This window comes from Sturnira hondurensis, unplaced genomic scaffold, assembly GCF_014824575.4.
Source record: "Sturnira hondurensis isolate 20B ecotype Veracruz unplaced genomic scaffold, ASM1482457v3 Scaffold0022910, whole genome shotgun sequence".
Classification (NCBI taxonomy): domain Eukaryota; kingdom Metazoa; phylum Chordata; class Mammalia; order Chiroptera; family Phyllostomidae; genus Sturnira; species Sturnira hondurensis.
The window spans coordinates 5,281,503-5,299,158 of NW_028095541.1; the positions used below are offsets into that span (position 1 = coordinate 5,281,503).

Below are 17,656 nucleotides of genomic sequence, written 5' to 3' on the forward strand. Positions count from 1 at the left end.
TTTATTAGTGTACAATTGTACTATACCTCTTGTTATTATCATCATGATGTTAATTCAGTATAAGTGGACATGCCCCTTGATCAGGTGGAAATCATTTCCCCCCTCTTCCTAAGTCTAAGTACAACTTACAGTCACCATTCTATTTTTTTCTTTATCAGAATTCCACCCTAAAGAGAAGGATTCAAATGCAGACTCAGTCCTTCATAAGCAAGTGAAGCCCCATTTGGTGTAAATGTAACTTATTATCAGCAGCATTAAAAAATAATACCCTGGTTGTCAGCATCCGTTTACACATAAACTAATCATTTATTATTAATCCCTTGAAGTATCAAGGTCTTGTTCTGAGGAAAGGCACAAAAATCTAACTAATTAAAATTAACTATGTGACAAGAATAGTATTTCCTGCAAACAGTAATATTTAACTTACTTTGGAGCCTCTGATGACAGAGAAGGAATGAGTTCTAATTTCGAAGTTAAGGCAATAATATCTAACCTGAGGGAAAAGAGAAAGGACACATTTATTTTGGGTATTTTGTTTCTGCCACCTTTATGGGGACTTCCATCTGTTCATTTATTACATAAAAAAAAATCACCGTTGAGTGACTTCTATCCCCACCTAAATCCGAGGAGCTAAGGACTAACAGGAGAATGAGGACAAGTCTACAGATCACCCTGAAACCAGACCACTTCTCATGCAAGCTGTGCTGCTGGGAGTACAAAGGAAAGTGGTCATTTCTGAGATCACCAAGGAGATGTTGCATTAGAACCAGGCCATGAAGGAGGGTATAGTAATTTCCTATTGCTGCCCTAACAAATTCCACAAAGTTAGTGGCTTAAAGCAACATACATTTATTAAGTTACAGTTCTGGAGGCCAGAAGTCCAATACAGATCTCGCTGGTCTAAAACCAAGAATGCATTCCTTTCCAGAGACTCTAAGGGAGACTCTTTCCTTTCCATTTGGGTTGGTAAAGGAATTCAGTACTTTGTGGTTGTAGGATGATCCGTGTTTTCTTGCTGCTTATAAATTGAGAGCTTTTCAAACCTTCAAGAGGCCACTGCTTTTCTTGGAATGTGGCCCCTTCTTCCATCTTCAAAGTCAGCAGCAGTCCTTCTTACATTGTCATCTCTCTAACCTTTTCTTTTGCCTTCTTCCACTTTTAAGGACCCTTTTGATTACATTGAATAATATAAAATAATCTCCCCATCTCAATATCTGTAACCTTAATCACGACTGCAATGTACCTTTTGCCATTTAAGGTCACATATTCACAGGTTCCAGGCATTAAGGTATAGACCTCTTTGGGGGCATTTTTCTGACTACCACAAATTGGTAGGTAGGATTTCAATCAGAAGTGGAGTTGGGGAGAATACACCCATGGCTTCTGATACAAACTCTCAGATGAAGTTGTATTTTTCCTTATATATTAATTACAATCCAAAGTTTCCATTGGTTTGTGACATTATCTGGTTATTGTTCACCTCTCCCACTAGCCCTCATATCTTGTCTCTACTTGAGCTCAGTTTAATTTTCTCTTATTCTGTGATATCTCTCAAGTACTTTTTAGCTCCTCACTCCTCCCAATTATTAGTGGGACAGTACACAATCCCAGAGCTATGCCATTTGATCTCTCCAACTTCTGTTTACTCATGTGCCTATTTCTCTAACATTCCCATTGCATGCCTTAAATACCAGGTTTCCCCATGACTTGTTTCTGCCCTTTCCCCTTCCAAGTATCTGTACCTCAAACTATAGTTCTATTTCTCATCTTATCTTTCTGAAGGGTATTAGCTCTGGGGTATTTTTCAAGTTCCAGCCCCAAACCCAGAAACTCTTCTTGCCTGGGGTTACTGGCTTTCAAATACAATCTTCATGACTGCTTCCTAATATTTAAGGCTTGTCTTTGCTCTATGGAATTTGATGGTCTGTGTGTACCCTGGCCTCCTTCCACTTCTACAGTGAAATTGCCACATAATCACATCATAGCTTTCCTGATCAAAAACCATTTCTCAAACAACTGAAGGTAATACTCAGTTTCTCTTTTCAGATCTAGTTGATAAAGGAAAATACATGGTCTGAAAATCAACTGTGCAAAACAACATTTAGGTGTGAATTTTATTTTTAAAGATTTTATTTATTCATTTTTAAAGAGAGGGGAAGGGAAAGAGGAAGAGAGAGACAGAAATGTCAACATGTGGTTGCCTCTCACATACCCCCAACTCGGAACCTGGCTTGCAACCCAGGCATGTGCCCTGACTGGGAATCGAACCAGTGATCCTTTGGTTCTCAGGCTGGCTCTGTATTCAATGAGCCATACCAGCCAGGTGATTTTGAATTTTATCTATAATCATTTACCCTTTGAAAAATACTGACCTATTTTATGTGTTTCATTTGAATATCTACCTTTTACTTTCCTACTATTGCCTACTGTTGGACATTTAGGTTCATCCTGTTTCATTTTTTACTATTGCAAACAATGCTATAATGCTCACTGCCATTACAACATTTTATTAAGTGTATATTAACATACACTTTTAAAATCCATTAAATTCCTTTTATTTACAACACTTCATTTGACAATTTAAAAATTATGTTTACATCTTTGAAGAGAGAACAGGAGCAGGACCTGTAAATGCACACAAGGGAAGAGTGGCAGCAGGTCCTGTGGCTGGGAGTGGGGATGGAGAATGGAGGGGGGTGAAGAAAGTATACTTAGTATGTGAGGGGTAGGTACACAGGTCAGTGCAAAGCAGCTTGTTTTACTCCCTACACCGTGCAGGATGCTTGGGTATAGTAGAAGATCACACTGAAAAATGAAATTCAAATCTAAATTGCACTATAATGATGTAATAATTCAAGCGCAAAGAAGAGAGGAAACAGGAAGGAAGTACTAAGTGGTACCTTGGAAAAGCAAGGGCGGAGGCAGGGCTTAAAATCTAATTAGGGTTTAGGGAGAAAGGAGCACTTGATGGATTTATACCGCCAGCCACAGGAGAGGTTGTTCAAGTCGTCATCAGTGGTGTTTTTTTTTTTCTTCCAAGATTAACATTTAAACATTTCAAGAAAATCAATGAAAAGGAAATTGAGTTGGCTTTTAAAATGATGGTGTAGCCCTCAGAATCAGGGGCCACAGTGTATGTTAGGTTGAGGGTTTGGTGTCCTGTGTTAGTATTTGTGCTCACCGTCCCTGCACACGACCTAGGACCAGGTAACCTGGTAACTCCATCGTCCTTAGTGTAAAAGTCAGCCCGGCAGGGCAACTGAGATATCACTTGCTTGGTGAACATCCTACATCTTTGTATACATCATACAACACTTCCTGTGAAAAAAACGCGCAAGGTGTCGGGCGCGATTAAGTTAAAAGATAGAATTTGGGCGTTTATCTGACGTCCTTCTCTGTGACTTGATCTCCTGACCTGGAAGCGGTGTGCCCCCTCTGCTCCCACTTTCGGTGGCTGTCACCAACTTAGTGGCTCCCCCACGCCTGTTAACTTCCTGTTTGCCTCGGGGTTGAGTTAAGACGCTGGAGAGGAGAGTGGCCAGTGGTACAGTGATCTACCCCTACTGAGCGCGCCGCGAGGGCTAGGCTGGGGGGGCGGGGACAGTGCCAGGCCGCAGGTGGCGGCGGGACCAGGAAGCGCGGGCGGGGCGGGCCGAGCGTGACGCGCGGTCACGTGATGACCGTGGAATGCCAACAATGTAGCGAATGTCCCACTTGGGTCTGCGCGTCGGAGCGGCGGCGCTAGCACCCGGGAAGATGGAGCCGCCGCTGTCCGCGCCGCCGCCCGGGACGCCCGAGACCCCGCGGGGTCACCAGCCACTGCCGCCACCGGCGCCCGGTCCTCTGGCGCGCGAGGGCTCAGAGCCACGGACGAGGGCGCCCCCACGGCGGTAGACCCAGCCGAGGTGAGGCGGGCGGGTCGGGGCCGGAAAGTTGTGTGAGCCAGGGCCTCGCCGGAATCCGCCGCCACAGCGTTGTGGTAGCGGCAGTCGCGGGCCCTAGTCGGCAGCGGGGAACTTGGGGCGGGCGGCGCCGCTTTGTAGCGCGGGGCTGGCCCGCAAAGTACAGCGTTCGCGCGGGTCCCGCCTCCACCGAAGTCCGGACGCGTCTCCTCCCCTGGCAGCACCGTCGCAAGTCCCTCCCCTTCTGCCAGGGGCCGCGGTGTCGCCCGTCCCCTCCCCCCTTGGGCCGCGCGGTCTGGCGTCCCCTCCGTCACTGCTGCTCCGGCGCCTCCAGTTTTTCGTCCTCAAGGCCGCAACCCGGATTCCGGGTCTCCGGCGCGCGCCAGGGGCTCCGGTCTGATCGCTGACGCGGCCGTACACGACTTAACTCGCAGAACTGGGAAGGGCGGGTTCTGCTGTGCTCACTGTATCCCGTGTCTTTCCCCTCGTGCCTCGTTTGGAGTAGTAAGAATGGTGTTCCCATCGGCGACGTGCTCGCGTGCACAGACCCAACTTTTGTGCTGGTCCCGTGTCCCAGTGCCCGGGAAGGTGGACACACTTGCTTGCTACGAGAAGGGTCCCGGGTCTTTGGCTGCCGGCCGTGCGCTCCGAGACCCTCCAGTGACAAGTCCTCTTTTGCCAGGACAACCGTGGAAGGACACGTTGTTTGTGGATCTCCTTATGTTGACCAAGGTTTAAATGAGAACTTTGGTGGTTCCTCACATATGGGACATAAGTGAGAGTGTTCTGAATGTCTCCGGAATCCTGACTTCTTAAAGTGATTTAACTCTCACTTGTAAACCACAGGTCCATTTGGCAGGTAAACCCCAAGCGTCTAGTGGCAGTCTTCCCAGAGCAGTCAGCCGATATGTACATTTTAAAAGGAGAGTTGGTGCACCTTTTACCAAGACACTTGAATGTACTGTAACTCGCATGAAAAGTCACAAAATATGTGTTATCTTCATACAGCTATTCTCTTGAAATTTCTATTTAGTAGTTGAGGAGCTGCTTTAGTAATGGAGAGGTAACTGGTGGCTGGTTATTAGGGAGTTTTGTGAAATCTCTGTTTTAGTCCCTGCGTGATGTATCACTGTTTCTAGGTGCCAAATCAAGAGACTAAGCAGTTTTTATCTTTCATCTTTTTTTCTGTAGCAACTGTTATAATACTGCTAGAAACAGAAAAATCTTCCAAAATAAGAATGCAAAGATTGTTTAACAAAATCTGTTGTAAATCGTAATTAACAAGACACTATGTTAGCTTCATATAATTGGTCTCATTGTCCAGGTAATATAGAGTACTTTTTAATGAATACATCGGCATATCTTTTGAATTAAAGATGCTGAATATTAATAAATCTCCAAATGTCAAGCAATATAAAGTGGTATCTGAGCAGAAGATGTCATGCAGAATTACTACAGTGAATTACTAGAATCATGGCATTTTAGGACTGGAACGGACTCTCCTAAGCCTCTGTCCAGTTTGAAATGTAGGGTCCCGCAGAAGTAATGCCTGCCTGAGTGTAGTTGGTAGGGTAATAAATATGAATGTAATAATTTATAGTTTTAATTTGAACATTGCACCTAAAATGTCATATGGTGTGCTTGAGTGTGGTATTGTTCTGTTACAGAATTACATGCTCACAAATTTGTAGTGAAAGGTAAAAAAGGGGTGTCACTGGGCTGGACCCTGTAGTTTTGACTCAAGTGTAAATTGGAGCTGTGCACATTTCTTAGCAAATCACAGGGTTGGTGGGAGGGGAATGCTTTTACCATAAGATGTCTTGTTTTTTAAATGCTGTGTTGTAAATTGCCAGCCCTGGGCTCCTAAATCCCACTGTGTGTGTGTATGTGTGTATGTGTGTGTGTGCATGTAGGTGAGGGAAGTGTTGAAGTTGATAAATTGGCTGTAAACACACAGGAAGGGTTTTGGGAAGCTTTGGTGGGGGGGTCGGTGTGGCAGGGGGAGGTGGTGTTCTGCCTTGTACTGGAAAATCCAGACCAGTGCAGTCTTTTCTTGAAAAGCTCTTTTTATTTTATTGTTATAATAATGCAAAATTTCTAAAAATTATTCCTGACTTTTTTAAAATTGTGGGCTTGAAATACAGAAGATAATTTATTTTGTCTTGACTTTGTAAATAATTTGTAACAAGGAGCAAAATATCCTAATCAGAATGAAGGGTTGAGCTTGATAATCTCTACAGTGACTAACTTCCAGCTCAAAATATTCTCTGAATTTCTTTCCTTTTCAAAAAGCCTATTGCTTAGTAATTTCTTTCGACAGAACTAGGCCTACAAATTGCACAGGTTTGGGGGGTTACTATCCCATGCTGGGTGGGTGTAGCCCTGTGAAGTGGGACTTTATTAAGAAGAGCACCTGTGTGTGGCTCCCCGAGTTTGAAGGTGGCCAGCTTGGGCCACTAGTTTCACTACTAGTCAGCTGTTCTCTCAATACTTTGAAGGCTGATGTTATCTGACTTATAGTTTGATTTAGAAAGTATGATTAAAACAGGAAAATATTGGAAATAATAGTTATTATGCTAAAATTAGGATGGCAATTTGACATTGCTTACTCTTTGGCATTTACTGTATGAAAAGTTTATGTTGCTTACCATCTAGACTATGCCAACTTAATTGTGACAGGTGGTTTTAAGTTAATTCTATGCCTTGGTGGCTCAGTTAGTTGGAGCATTGTCCCGTACACTAAAAAGGTTGCAGGTTCAACCCTGGTCAGGAGCGTGTAGAAAGCAACCAATCCATGTTTCTCTCTCACATTAATGTTCCTCCCTCTAAAAATCAATAAACATATCCTTAGGTGAGGATTAAAAAAATTTCATTAATTGCATACTTTTCGTTTGTGTGCCAATATTTGACATTCCTAAGAGGTTTTCTGGAAGACAAATGAAAAATCTTATATTTAGTATCAGTGATTTGTACTTACTGTTAACTAATGGGTACAACATTGTATCATAAACAGATCCTAAAGCTTCTAAGTTAGTTAGGATGGTAAGGATCTTCTTAAGAATGAAAGTTGGCTTTTGAATGGAGTGGGCCTTCCTTTGAAGCCTAGGCTCACTGCCTCCAGGCAGTTTTCTTGAACAGGAATGCTGAAGACCAGCATGTTGTATTACTGATTAGCTCCATTATAACTCATGAGTCTCACTCCAGGTTTTTGTTTTTGTTTTTTAAAAAATTATTTTATTGTTGTTCAGTTACAACAATAAAATACAATTACAGTTCAATTACACTTGTCTGCATTCCTCCCCCCACTACCACTCCCCCCATACCATCAAAACCCACCTCCTTCCCTTACTTCCACCCTCCCCCTTGGTTTCATCGGTGTGTCCTTTACAGTAGTTCCTCAAAACCCTTCCCCTCATTATCCCCTCCCCCTCCCCTTTGGTTACTGTCAGATTGTTCTTACTTTCAGTGTCTCTGGTTAGATTTTGCTTGCTTTTTTCTGGTGCTGATTATGTTCCAATTAAAGGTGAGATCATATGGTATTTGTCCCTCACCGCCTGGCTTATTTCACTTAGCATAATGCTCTCCAGTACCATCCATGCTGTCCCAAAGGATGGGAGCTCCTTTCTCTCTGCTGCGTAATATACCATGGTTTTGTGATCCACTCATTTGCTGATAGGCACTTAGGTTGCTACCAGCACTTGGCTATTGTAAATTGTGCTGCTATGCACATTGGGGTGCATAGGTTCTTTTGGATTGGTGTTTCAAGGTTCTTAGGGTATAATCCCAGCACTACAATTGCTGGGTCAAAAGGCAGTTCCATTTTTAGTTTTCTGAGGAAATTTCCATACTGTTTTCCGCAGTGGCTGCACCAGTCTGCATTCCTACCAACAGTGCCCTAAGGTTCCCTTTTCTCTGCATCCTCTCCAACACTTGTTTGTTGCTTTGTTTCTGATGGCCATTCTGATTGGTGTGAAGTGGTATCTCATTGTAGTTTTAATTTGCATGTCTCTGATGGCTAGTGATGCTGAGCATCTTTTCATGTGTCTCTGGGCCTTCTGTGTGTCTTCCTCGAAGAAGTATCTGTTCAACAATTTTGCCCATTTTTTAATTGGATTTTTTAATTGGATTAATTGCCCATTTTTTAATTTTGCCCATTTTTTTTTGTCTTTCGGGAGTGTAGTCATGAGAGTTCTTTATATATTTTGGAGATCAAACCCTTGTCTGAGGTGTTATTGGGAAATATGTTTCCCCATATAGTTGGTTCTCTTTTCATTTTAATGCTGTTTTCTTTAGCCATGCAGAAGCTTTTTAATTTGATGAGACCCCATTTGTTTATTCTTTTCTTTATGTCCCTTGCTTTAGGGGACATATCAGTGAAGATGTTGCTACGTAGAATATCAGATTTTCCTGCCAATATTTTCCTCTAGGACTTTTATGGTGTCATGACATATTTAAGTCTTTTATCTACCTTGAATTTATTTTTGTGTATGGTGTAAGTTGGTGATTGAGTTTCATTTTTTTTTTAACTTATAAAAATTGTATATTTATTCTTATGTTTTTTTTAATTAATTAATTTATTTATCTTTAGAGGGGAAGGAGAGAGGGAGAGAGACATCAATGTATGGTTGCCTTTTGCACATCCCCTGCTGGGAGTTGGCCTGCAGGGAACTGGCCTGCAACCCAGGAATGTGCCCTGAGTGGGAATCGAACCGCGATCCTCTGGTTTGCAGACCTGTGCTCAATCCACTGAGCTACACCAGCCAGGGCCTTGAGTTTCATTTTTTTGCACGTAGATTTCCCAACACCATTTGTTGAAGAGTCTGTTATTACTCCATTTTATGCTTCTTTCCACTTTGTCAAGTATTAATTGACCATAGAGACTTGGGTATATTTCTGGGGTTTCTGTCCTGTTCCACTGGTCTGTGTATCTGTTCCTTTGCCAGTACCAGGCTGTTTTGATTACAGTGGCTAATACAGCTTGAAATCAGGTATTGTGATTCTTCCTGCTTTGTTCTTCTTTCTCAAAATTGCTGCAGCTATTCGGAGTTGTTTATGGTTCCATATAAATTTCTTTTTTATTTTAAATGTACTTTATTGATTTTGCCATTACAGTTGTTCTATTTCCCCCCTTCATTCCCCTCCACCCTGCACACCCCACTCCCCCACCATTCCCCCCGTTTAGTTTATGACCATGTGTCTCAAGTTACTTAGATTCTATATTTCCCATACTATTCTTGCTCTCCCCCTATCAATAGACCCAATTAATTGACCCAAGTCTCTATGGTCAATTAATACTTGACAAAGTGGAAAGAAGCGTAAAATGGAGTAATAACAGACTCTTCAACAAATGGTGTTGGGAAATCTACGTGCAAAAAAATGAAACTCAATCACCAACTTACACCATACACAAAAATAAATTCAAGGTAGATAAAAGACTTAAATATGTGATGACACCATAAAAGTCCTAGAGGAAAATATTGGCAGGAAAATCTGATATTCTACGTAGCAACATCTTCACTGATGAAGATTTCTACCTACTGTCTATGCTACTTATTTTCTGTACCTTCTCCCCCCTTCTCCTCCTCCCACTCCCCTGTTGCTAACCCTCCATGTGATCTCCATTTCTATGGTTCTGCAACCAATCTAGCTGTCCTCTTAGTTTGCTTTTGTTTTAGGTGTTGTTAATAACTGTGAGTTTGCTATCCTTTCATTGTTCATATTTTTTATTTCCTTTTTCTTAGATAAGTCCCTTTAACATTTCATATAATAAGGGCTTGGTGATGATGAACTCCTTGAATTTGATCTTATCTGAGAAGCACTTTATCTATCCTTCCATTCTAAATGAAAGCTTTGCTGGATAGAGCAAACTTGGATGTAGGTCTTTGGATTTCATGACTTGGAATACTTCTTTCCAGCCCCTTCTTGCCTGGCAGGTCTCTTTTGAGAAATCAGATGACAGTCTGATGGGAAGTCCTTTGTAGGTGACTATCCCCTTATCTCTTGTTGCTTCTAGAATTCTCTCCTTCATTTTCATCTTGGCTAATGTAATTATGATGTACCTTGGTGTGATCCTTCTTGGGTCCAACTTCTTTGGGACTCTCTGAGCTTTCTGGACTTTCTGGAAGTCTAGTTTCTTTGCCAGATTGGGAAAGATCTCCTTTATTATTTGTTCAAATAAGTTTTCCACTCATGGCTGTTCCTTTTCCTCTTTTGGTACCCCTAGAATTGGGATGTTGGAACGTTTAAAGATGTCCTGGAGGTTCCTAAGCCTCTCCTCATTTTTTTGAATTCTTGTTTCTTCCTTTTCTGTTCGGTCATTTTTTTTCTTCCTTCTGGTCCACTCCCCTGATTTGAGTCCCAGTTTCCTTTCCATCACTATTGGTTTCCTGTGCATTTCCCTTCATTTCAATTAGTTTAGCCTCCATTTGCTCCTCTAATTTGTGTCTAAAATCAACCAGTTCTGTGATCATCCTGATCACCAGTGTTTTGAACTGTGCATCTGAGAGGTTCGCTATTTCTTGGTCACTTAGAGTTATCGTCTCTGGGGCTTTGAGTTCTTGAGCCATGCTTTGGACTCTTCATGCTTGTTACCTATGAGGAACGGAGCCCTAGGTGTTCACCAGCGCTGGGCCACTCAGTAGCTGGGTTGTGATGCTGTATGTGGGGGCACGGTCAAAGAGGGGCAGTGGCGGTCCCCTCTGCTGCTTCCGGCCGCTAGGGCCTGTGTGGTCTGTCTCACTGCTAGCTTCCAGTTAGTTTATCTGTGCGTGAATGTGTGACTGGTCAGCCCGCCACCCTGCACCCCCACTGGGTCCTCCCGTCGCCACCCCACACCTGGGATCCGTCCACGGCTGCCTGGGCACCTGGGTCGGGGGATCTTTCTTGCCCAACCCTGCTCCACCGCTGGCTCTGCCCCTCTTACTGGTCCGGTTGAACGGTTCGTTGTTGTTGGACTTCCGTATAGTTCAGTTTTCTGTGTTTTGGCTGCATTTTTGTTCACTAAAACTTTGTTGTCTTTAAACTTGGTTGTGGGAGAAGGCACGGTGTTTTCCACCTACGCCTCCACCTTGGCAGAAGTTCCTGGTTCCATATAAATTTCTGAAATGTTTGTTCAATATCTGTGAGATATGTCATTGGTACTTTAATAGGGATTGCACTGAATCTATAAATTTCTCTGGGTAGTATGGACATTTTCATGGTAATTCCTCCAGTGCAAGAGCATGGTACATGCTTCCATTTGTTTGTACCTTCCTTAATTTCTTTCTTCTGTGTTGTGTAGTTTTCTGAGTATAGGTCTTTTACATCCTTGGTTAGGTATATTTTTAGGTACTCCATTTTTCTTGTTCCTATATCAAATGTTTTTTTCCCCCTAATTTCTGTTTCTGATATTTTATTGTTGATGTACAAAAATGCTTTTGATTTCTGGATATTGACTTTGTATCCTGCTGTTTTGCCAAATTCACTTATTAGGTCCACATTTTTTTTTATGGAGTCTATAGGATTTTCTTTTCTTCTTCTTTTTTTAGATTTATTTAATTATTGTTCAAGTACAGTTTTCTGTCTTAAATTCCCACCCCTGCCCACCCCCCCCATGCTCCCCATGTTCCTCCCAGTTCCCCCCGCCACCTTAATAGGATTTTCTATGTACAGTATCATGTCATCTGCAAACAGTGACAGTTTTGCTTCCTCCTTTCCAATTTGGATTCCTTTATTTCTTTTTCTTATCTGATTGCTATGGCTAGGACTTCTAATACTATGTTGAATAGGAATGGTGAAAGCAGGCATCCTTGTCTTGTTCCTGATCTTAGTGGGAAAGCTTTAAGTTTTTGCCCATTGATTATGATGATGACTGTAGGTCTCTCGTGTATGCCTTTTATTATGTTGAGGAATGCTCCCTCTATTCCCACTTTGCTGAGTGTTTTTTATCATAAATGGGTGCTGTACCTTTTCAAATGCTTTTCCCTCATCTATTTATATGATCATGTGGTTTTTATCTTTTGTTTTGTTTATGTGATGTATTATGTTTATTGATTTGCAAATATTGTACCATTCTTGCATCCGTGGGATGAATCCCACTTAATCATGGTATATGATCTTTTTCATGCATTGTTGGATGTGGTTTGCCAATATTTTATTGAGGATTTTAGCATCTATGTTCATCAGTGATATTGCCCTACAGTTTTCTTTCTTTGTTGTGTCTTTATCTGATTTTGGGATCAGGGTGATGCTGGCTTCATAAAAAGAGTTTGGGAGTTTTCCATCTTCTTGAATTTTTTGAAATAGTCTGTGAAGGGTAGTGGTTAGCTCTTCCTTAAATGCTTTGTAAAATTTTCCTGTGAAATGGTCTGGTCCAGGGCTTTTGTGTGTTGGGAGTTTTTTGATTACTGCTTCAATTTCCTCAGCTGTTATTGGTCTGTTCAGGCTTTCTGCTGCTTCTTCATTCAGTTTTGGAAGATTGTCTTCTTGTAGAAATGTGTCCATTTCACCTAGGTTTTCAAATTTCTTGGCATGTAGTTTTTTTGTGGTAATTTCTACGATCCTTTGTATTTCTGTGATATCAGTTGTAATCTCTCCTCTTTTATTTCTGATTGTGTTTATTTTGGTCCTCTCTCTTTTTTTCTTAATGAGCCTGGTTAGAAGCTTGTGGATTTTGTTTATCTTTTTAAAGAACCAATGCTGGATTTATTGATCCTTAGAATTGTCTTTTAGTCTCTATGTTGTTTAATTCTGCCATGATCTTCATTATTTCCTTCCTTCTACTTGCCCTGGGCTGTCTTTGCTGTTGTTCCTCCGGTTCTTGTGGATGTAGGGTTAGGTTGTTTATTTGAAATGTTTCTATCTTTTTTAGGTAGGCCTGTATTGCCATGAACATTCCTCTTAGGACTGCCTTCTCTGTGTCCCATAAATTTTGGGTTGTTGTGAGTTAATTTTCATTTGTTTCCAGAAACTTTTTAACTTCTTCCCTAATCTTATTCTTGACCCATTCATGTGTAATAGCATGCTATTCAGTCTCCATGAGTTTGAGTGTTTTGAGTTTTTTCCTTGTGGTTGGTTTCCAGTTTCAGTCCCTTGTGGTCAGAGAAAATGCTTTCTATGATTTGAATTATCTTGAATTTGTTGACACTTGTTTTTGTCCTATCATGTGGTTTGTCTTTGAAAATGTTCCATGTGCATTTGAAAAGAACGTGTGTTTTGCTTCTTTGGGAAGAAAGGCTCTATATGTATCAGTCCATTTGATGTAGGACACTGCTCAGTGCCACAGTATCTTTGTTGATGTTTTGTCTCGAAGATCTATCCACTTTTGATAGTCGGGTGCTAAAATCCCCTACTGTAATTGTGTTGCTGTCGATAGTGTTCTTGAGGTCCTGCAAGATTTTCTTTATGTATTTCGGTGCTCCTATATTGGGTGCATATATATTTACAGTGTTTATGTTTTCTTTTTTAAAGTCTTTTTAAAAAATGTTTTATTGATTATACTATTACAGTTGTCCCATTTCCCCTCCTCCACTCCCTTCCACTCCTCCCACCCACATTCCCCTCCTTTAGTTCATGTCCAGGTGTCATACTTATAAGTTCTTTAGCTTCTACATTTCTCATACTGTTCTTACCCTCCCCCTGTCTATTTTCTACCTATCTATGCTACTTATTTTCATCACCTTCCCCCTCTCCCCTCCTTTCACTCCCCTGTTGCTAACCCTTCATGTGATCTCCATTTCTGTGGTTCTATTCCTGTTCTAGTTGTTTGCTTAGTTTTTGTTTTTGTTTTAGGTGTGGTTGTTAGTAATTGTGAGTTTGCTGTCATTTTACTGTACATGTTTTTTATCTTTTTCTTAGATAAGTCCCTTTAACATTTTATATAATAAGGGCTTGGTGATGATGAACTCCTTTAACTTGACCTTATCTGAGAAGCACTTTATCTGCCCTTCCATTCTAAATTAAAGCTTTGCTGGATAGAGCAGTCTTCGCTGTAGGTCTTTGGATTTCATGACTTGGAATGCTTCTTGCTAGCCCCTTCTTGCCTGTAAGATCTCTTGAGAAATCAGCTGACAGTCCTTTGTAGGTCACTCCCTCTTTATCTCTTGCTGCTTCTAGAATTCTCTCCTTAATTTTAAACTGGAGTAATTCAATTATGATGTGCCTTGGTGTGTTCCTCCTTGGGTCCAACCTCTTTGCGACTCTCTGAGCTTCCTGGATTTCCTGGAAGTCTATTGCCTTTGCCAGATTGGGGAAGTACTCCTTTATTATTTGTTCGAATAAGTTTTCCACTTGTTGCTCTTGCTCTTTCCCTTCTAGTATCCCTATGATTTGGATGTTGAAACATTTAAAAATGTCCTGAAGGTTCCTAAGCCTATTCTTATTTTTTGAATTCTTGTTTTTTCATTCTTTTCTGTTTGGTTGTTTCTTTCTTCCTTCTGGTACACTCCATTTATTTGAGTCCCAGTTTTCTTTCCATCACTGTTGGTTCATTGTGCATTTCCCTTCATTTCACTTAGTGTAGCCTTCATTTTTTCATCTAATTTGTGACTAAAATCAACCAGTTCTGTGATCATCCTGATCACCAGTGTTTTGAACTGTGCATCTGATAGGTTGGCTATCTCTTGGTCACATAAAAGTATTGGCTCTGGTTGATTTGTTCTTCTGTTTTTGCCATTGTTGGTCAGGTCACACCTGTTACATGTGAGGGGTGGAGCTTAGGTGTTCACTAGGGCAGGGCCACCCAGGTAGGTGGGTTGTAATTCTGTATGTGGGGGCAGGGTCAGAGAGGGAACAATGGTGCTTGTTCCACTCTCTCTTGGATTTCAGTTCCCTCTGTCGCTCACCACAAGCAAATTGGGCCTTTCTGGTGCTGCTTCCTGGGTGGGTGGGCTTGTGTATGGTCTAGGACCATGTGGGTCTCTCCAACAAACTCTCCTGTAAGGCTGGCAGTCTCTCCCGGCACCTTTTCAATCAGTGCTTTTAGGCTTTATTTCCCATCACTGGGACCCTGGGTTGCACGGTCTGTCTTGCAGCCTGTTTTTGCCTAGTTTATCTGCGCACGAATGTGTGACCGCAGTCAGCCAACTGCCTTGTGTGCTCTGCTCGTTTCCTCCCTGTGCCCGGGGTCTGCTAGCCCCTCGCGGCCTGCACTCTCCGGTCTGGCAGTCACCGCCTTTTCCTGCTGTGATCCCTCTCTTCTGGTCGCTCACTCTCCCCTCTTACTCGTCTGGTTGAATGGTTGTCGGACTTCCATACAGTTCAGTTTTCTGTTTGTTCTGGTTGTATTTGTGTTTCTAAATCATTGTTGTCCTTAATTTTGTTTGTGTGAGGAGGCACAGTGTTTCCACCTATGCCTCCACTTGGCCGGAAGTTGACATGGGCAATCTCTTGTGGCTCTTGCCCTTTTTCAGCTTCTTCTCTTTAATCTGCTGGTATCACTTGATGGTCACTGACTGCTGCTCTCCCTCTCCCACCTAATAGCTCCATTTCATGGCTATGTAGGTACATCACTCTCTGGGTGACTGTCCCTTGTGTCCCAGATGGCTCCCCATCTGTCTTTAATCCCAGACCTTGGCCCATGGTTTTACTAGCTCGTGAATCTGACCCCCTTTGCCCTGTGGGGTTGCTGATATTCACCCAGGTTTCATCATCTGCCTAGTGCTGTGTGTTTCCCTTCTAGCCACCTTCCTGCTGGCTATCAGACTCGGCTGCCTAAAGGACACTTCTGGCCGTGTCAGTCTTTACCTGAACTGCAGACAGTGGTTCCTGGTCTTCCTCACCGAGTCCTGTGCTCTTCAGGAAGAGCCTCCAGCCCCTAGATCTAGGGTGGTGCATACAGCTTTCACATTCCTTTGCTCGGTTGTCAGTGCTCTTCCCTCTGGGGGTATATCCATTCTTCAGTACCCTCAGATTTGGTTATCTCTGCTTCAAAGCATTTTCTTACTTTGTCCTTTTTTCTCCCAACAATTAGATGATTTTTTTTCTCCTTGTTGACATTTCTGTTGATTTTCTTTTCTCCTTGATGACATTTCTTTTTCTTTCAAGCTGTTTGTTTGCCCACCACACCCTTACCTCTCACTTGAATGTGAACTTCCCGAAGGCAGGATTTTGTTCTTATTTATCCCAGCAGTTCCAGAGATTTAGGCGTTTGGTAAGGGTAAATAGGTGTGGGTGGGATAGATCAGTGGATGGTGGTGGTTTGGGGTGGGGGGGGATAAGAATACACTTGCTTAGTATCAGGCCCCTCTTGTACATTGTTTCATTGTGAAGATAGTATTATTTATCTCTTCTCTGTTTTAGTTTTCAAAGAAAGGAAAGAAAACAAGATTGGATACAAGTAATTTATGTGAATTCCCCTAGGAGAAGCCTCAGTTCTCAGATACCATTACTCAGCGATCTCTGTATTGCTGGCAGCTCCCAGAGCCTTTTTTTGGAATGTGAACTTGGATTTCAGAAAGTGAGGTATTTTATGCAGATGCTTAGACCAGGAAGTCACTGAATGTGAGTGTGGTTGCAATGTGCCTCGTTTTACACCAATTAAGCAGAGCTCTAGGCTTGGCTCATGGTCAACATAGATCCAGGGAACTCAGCTACAGATCTGTGGTTCATTATCTGCAGAGCCTTACAACAGTCTTTCCAGTGACTTGAATGTAGTAGATTTTGTGCACTAAATACGGGCTTCATATTGAAAAGTTTATTTAGTCTGGTACTTTTTCTAAATGTAGTCAATTTTCTCTTAGCTACATTAAGAAAGGAGATGGTTGTGACCCTCCATCCTCCCACTTTTGAGAAAGGAATAGTGGTTTCATTGTCATCTCTCTGGGTTTACTGTTGTATATGGTTACGAAATAGATCTATATATGTTAATTCACATAAAACTCTTAGAACAAGCTTGGCACATAGTAAATAATGGATAAATACTAGCTATCCTGATTTTTTTCCCCACACGAGAATGTCTGTGAAGCAGTTTCATTTCATAGTTATAAAATTCTTTACTGAGACAAAGTCCAGGCCCCTTCATCCTTTCCTTTTCTTTTAAAGATTTTATTTATTTATTTATCTTCAGAGGGGAAGGAGAGAGGGAGAGAAACATCAATGTACGGTTGCCTTTTGTGCGTCCCCTGCTGGTAGTTAGCCTGCAAGGAACCGGCCTGCAACCCAGGCATGTGCCCTGACTGGGAATCGAACCGTGATCGTCTGGTTCGCAGGCCCGCGCTCAATCCACTGAGCTATGCCAGCCAGGGCCATCCTTTCCTTTTAAAGAATGCTCTTTTCTGGGTCAGTGCTTATTTGAGCCTGCAGGGCATGCAGGGTTTTGCCTTCACCACCTGTGGGCCTCAGTGTTGGGGTTGTGGCAGCTAATTGCATAAGTGAGAATAACTGTATCCTAAGGACTGCTGAGACATCCAGCACTCACCACCCCTTGTTATCAAGTGTTGTCATCTGTTCCTAGAGGAAGGGTGTGGGAGGTGAAATGACTTGCCCTAGGTCACCCAGATAAGTGACTTGAGCTAGATACTTTGCTCTGACTGCTAAGGGCAGTGTTGGGGGTTGGTCTTGATTTTATTTTCTGAATGCAAGAACAAGAGTATTCAGACTTGGGCCTATAGTAGGTATAATTGCTGTTGGAAAATGCTGAAGTCATTGCTGATCTGTGCTTACAACTTTAATTTGTTCTTAGTGTGGTCATAAATCACTTTAAGAAATCACCCATATGCCTTTACCAGTCCCTTTCCATGCAGGTATCAATTTCCACATGAAAGATTTTTATTTTAGTA

At 42.2% G+C, this 17,656-nt stretch overlaps 1 protein-coding gene across 1 annotated transcript in view; it reads left to right on the forward strand.

Moving 5' to 3' along the window:
* The first annotated feature begins 3,815 nt into the window (after positions 1-3,815).
* Positions 3,816-17,656, forward strand: part of LATS2 (large tumor suppressor kinase 2) — a 94,100-nt gene continuing 80,259 nt past the window's right edge. The window contains exon 1 of the mRNA XM_037037294.1: positions 3,816-3,905. The gene's annotated coding sequence lies outside the window, so the exon portion shown is untranslated. The remainder of the gene's footprint in view (positions 3,906-17,656) is intronic.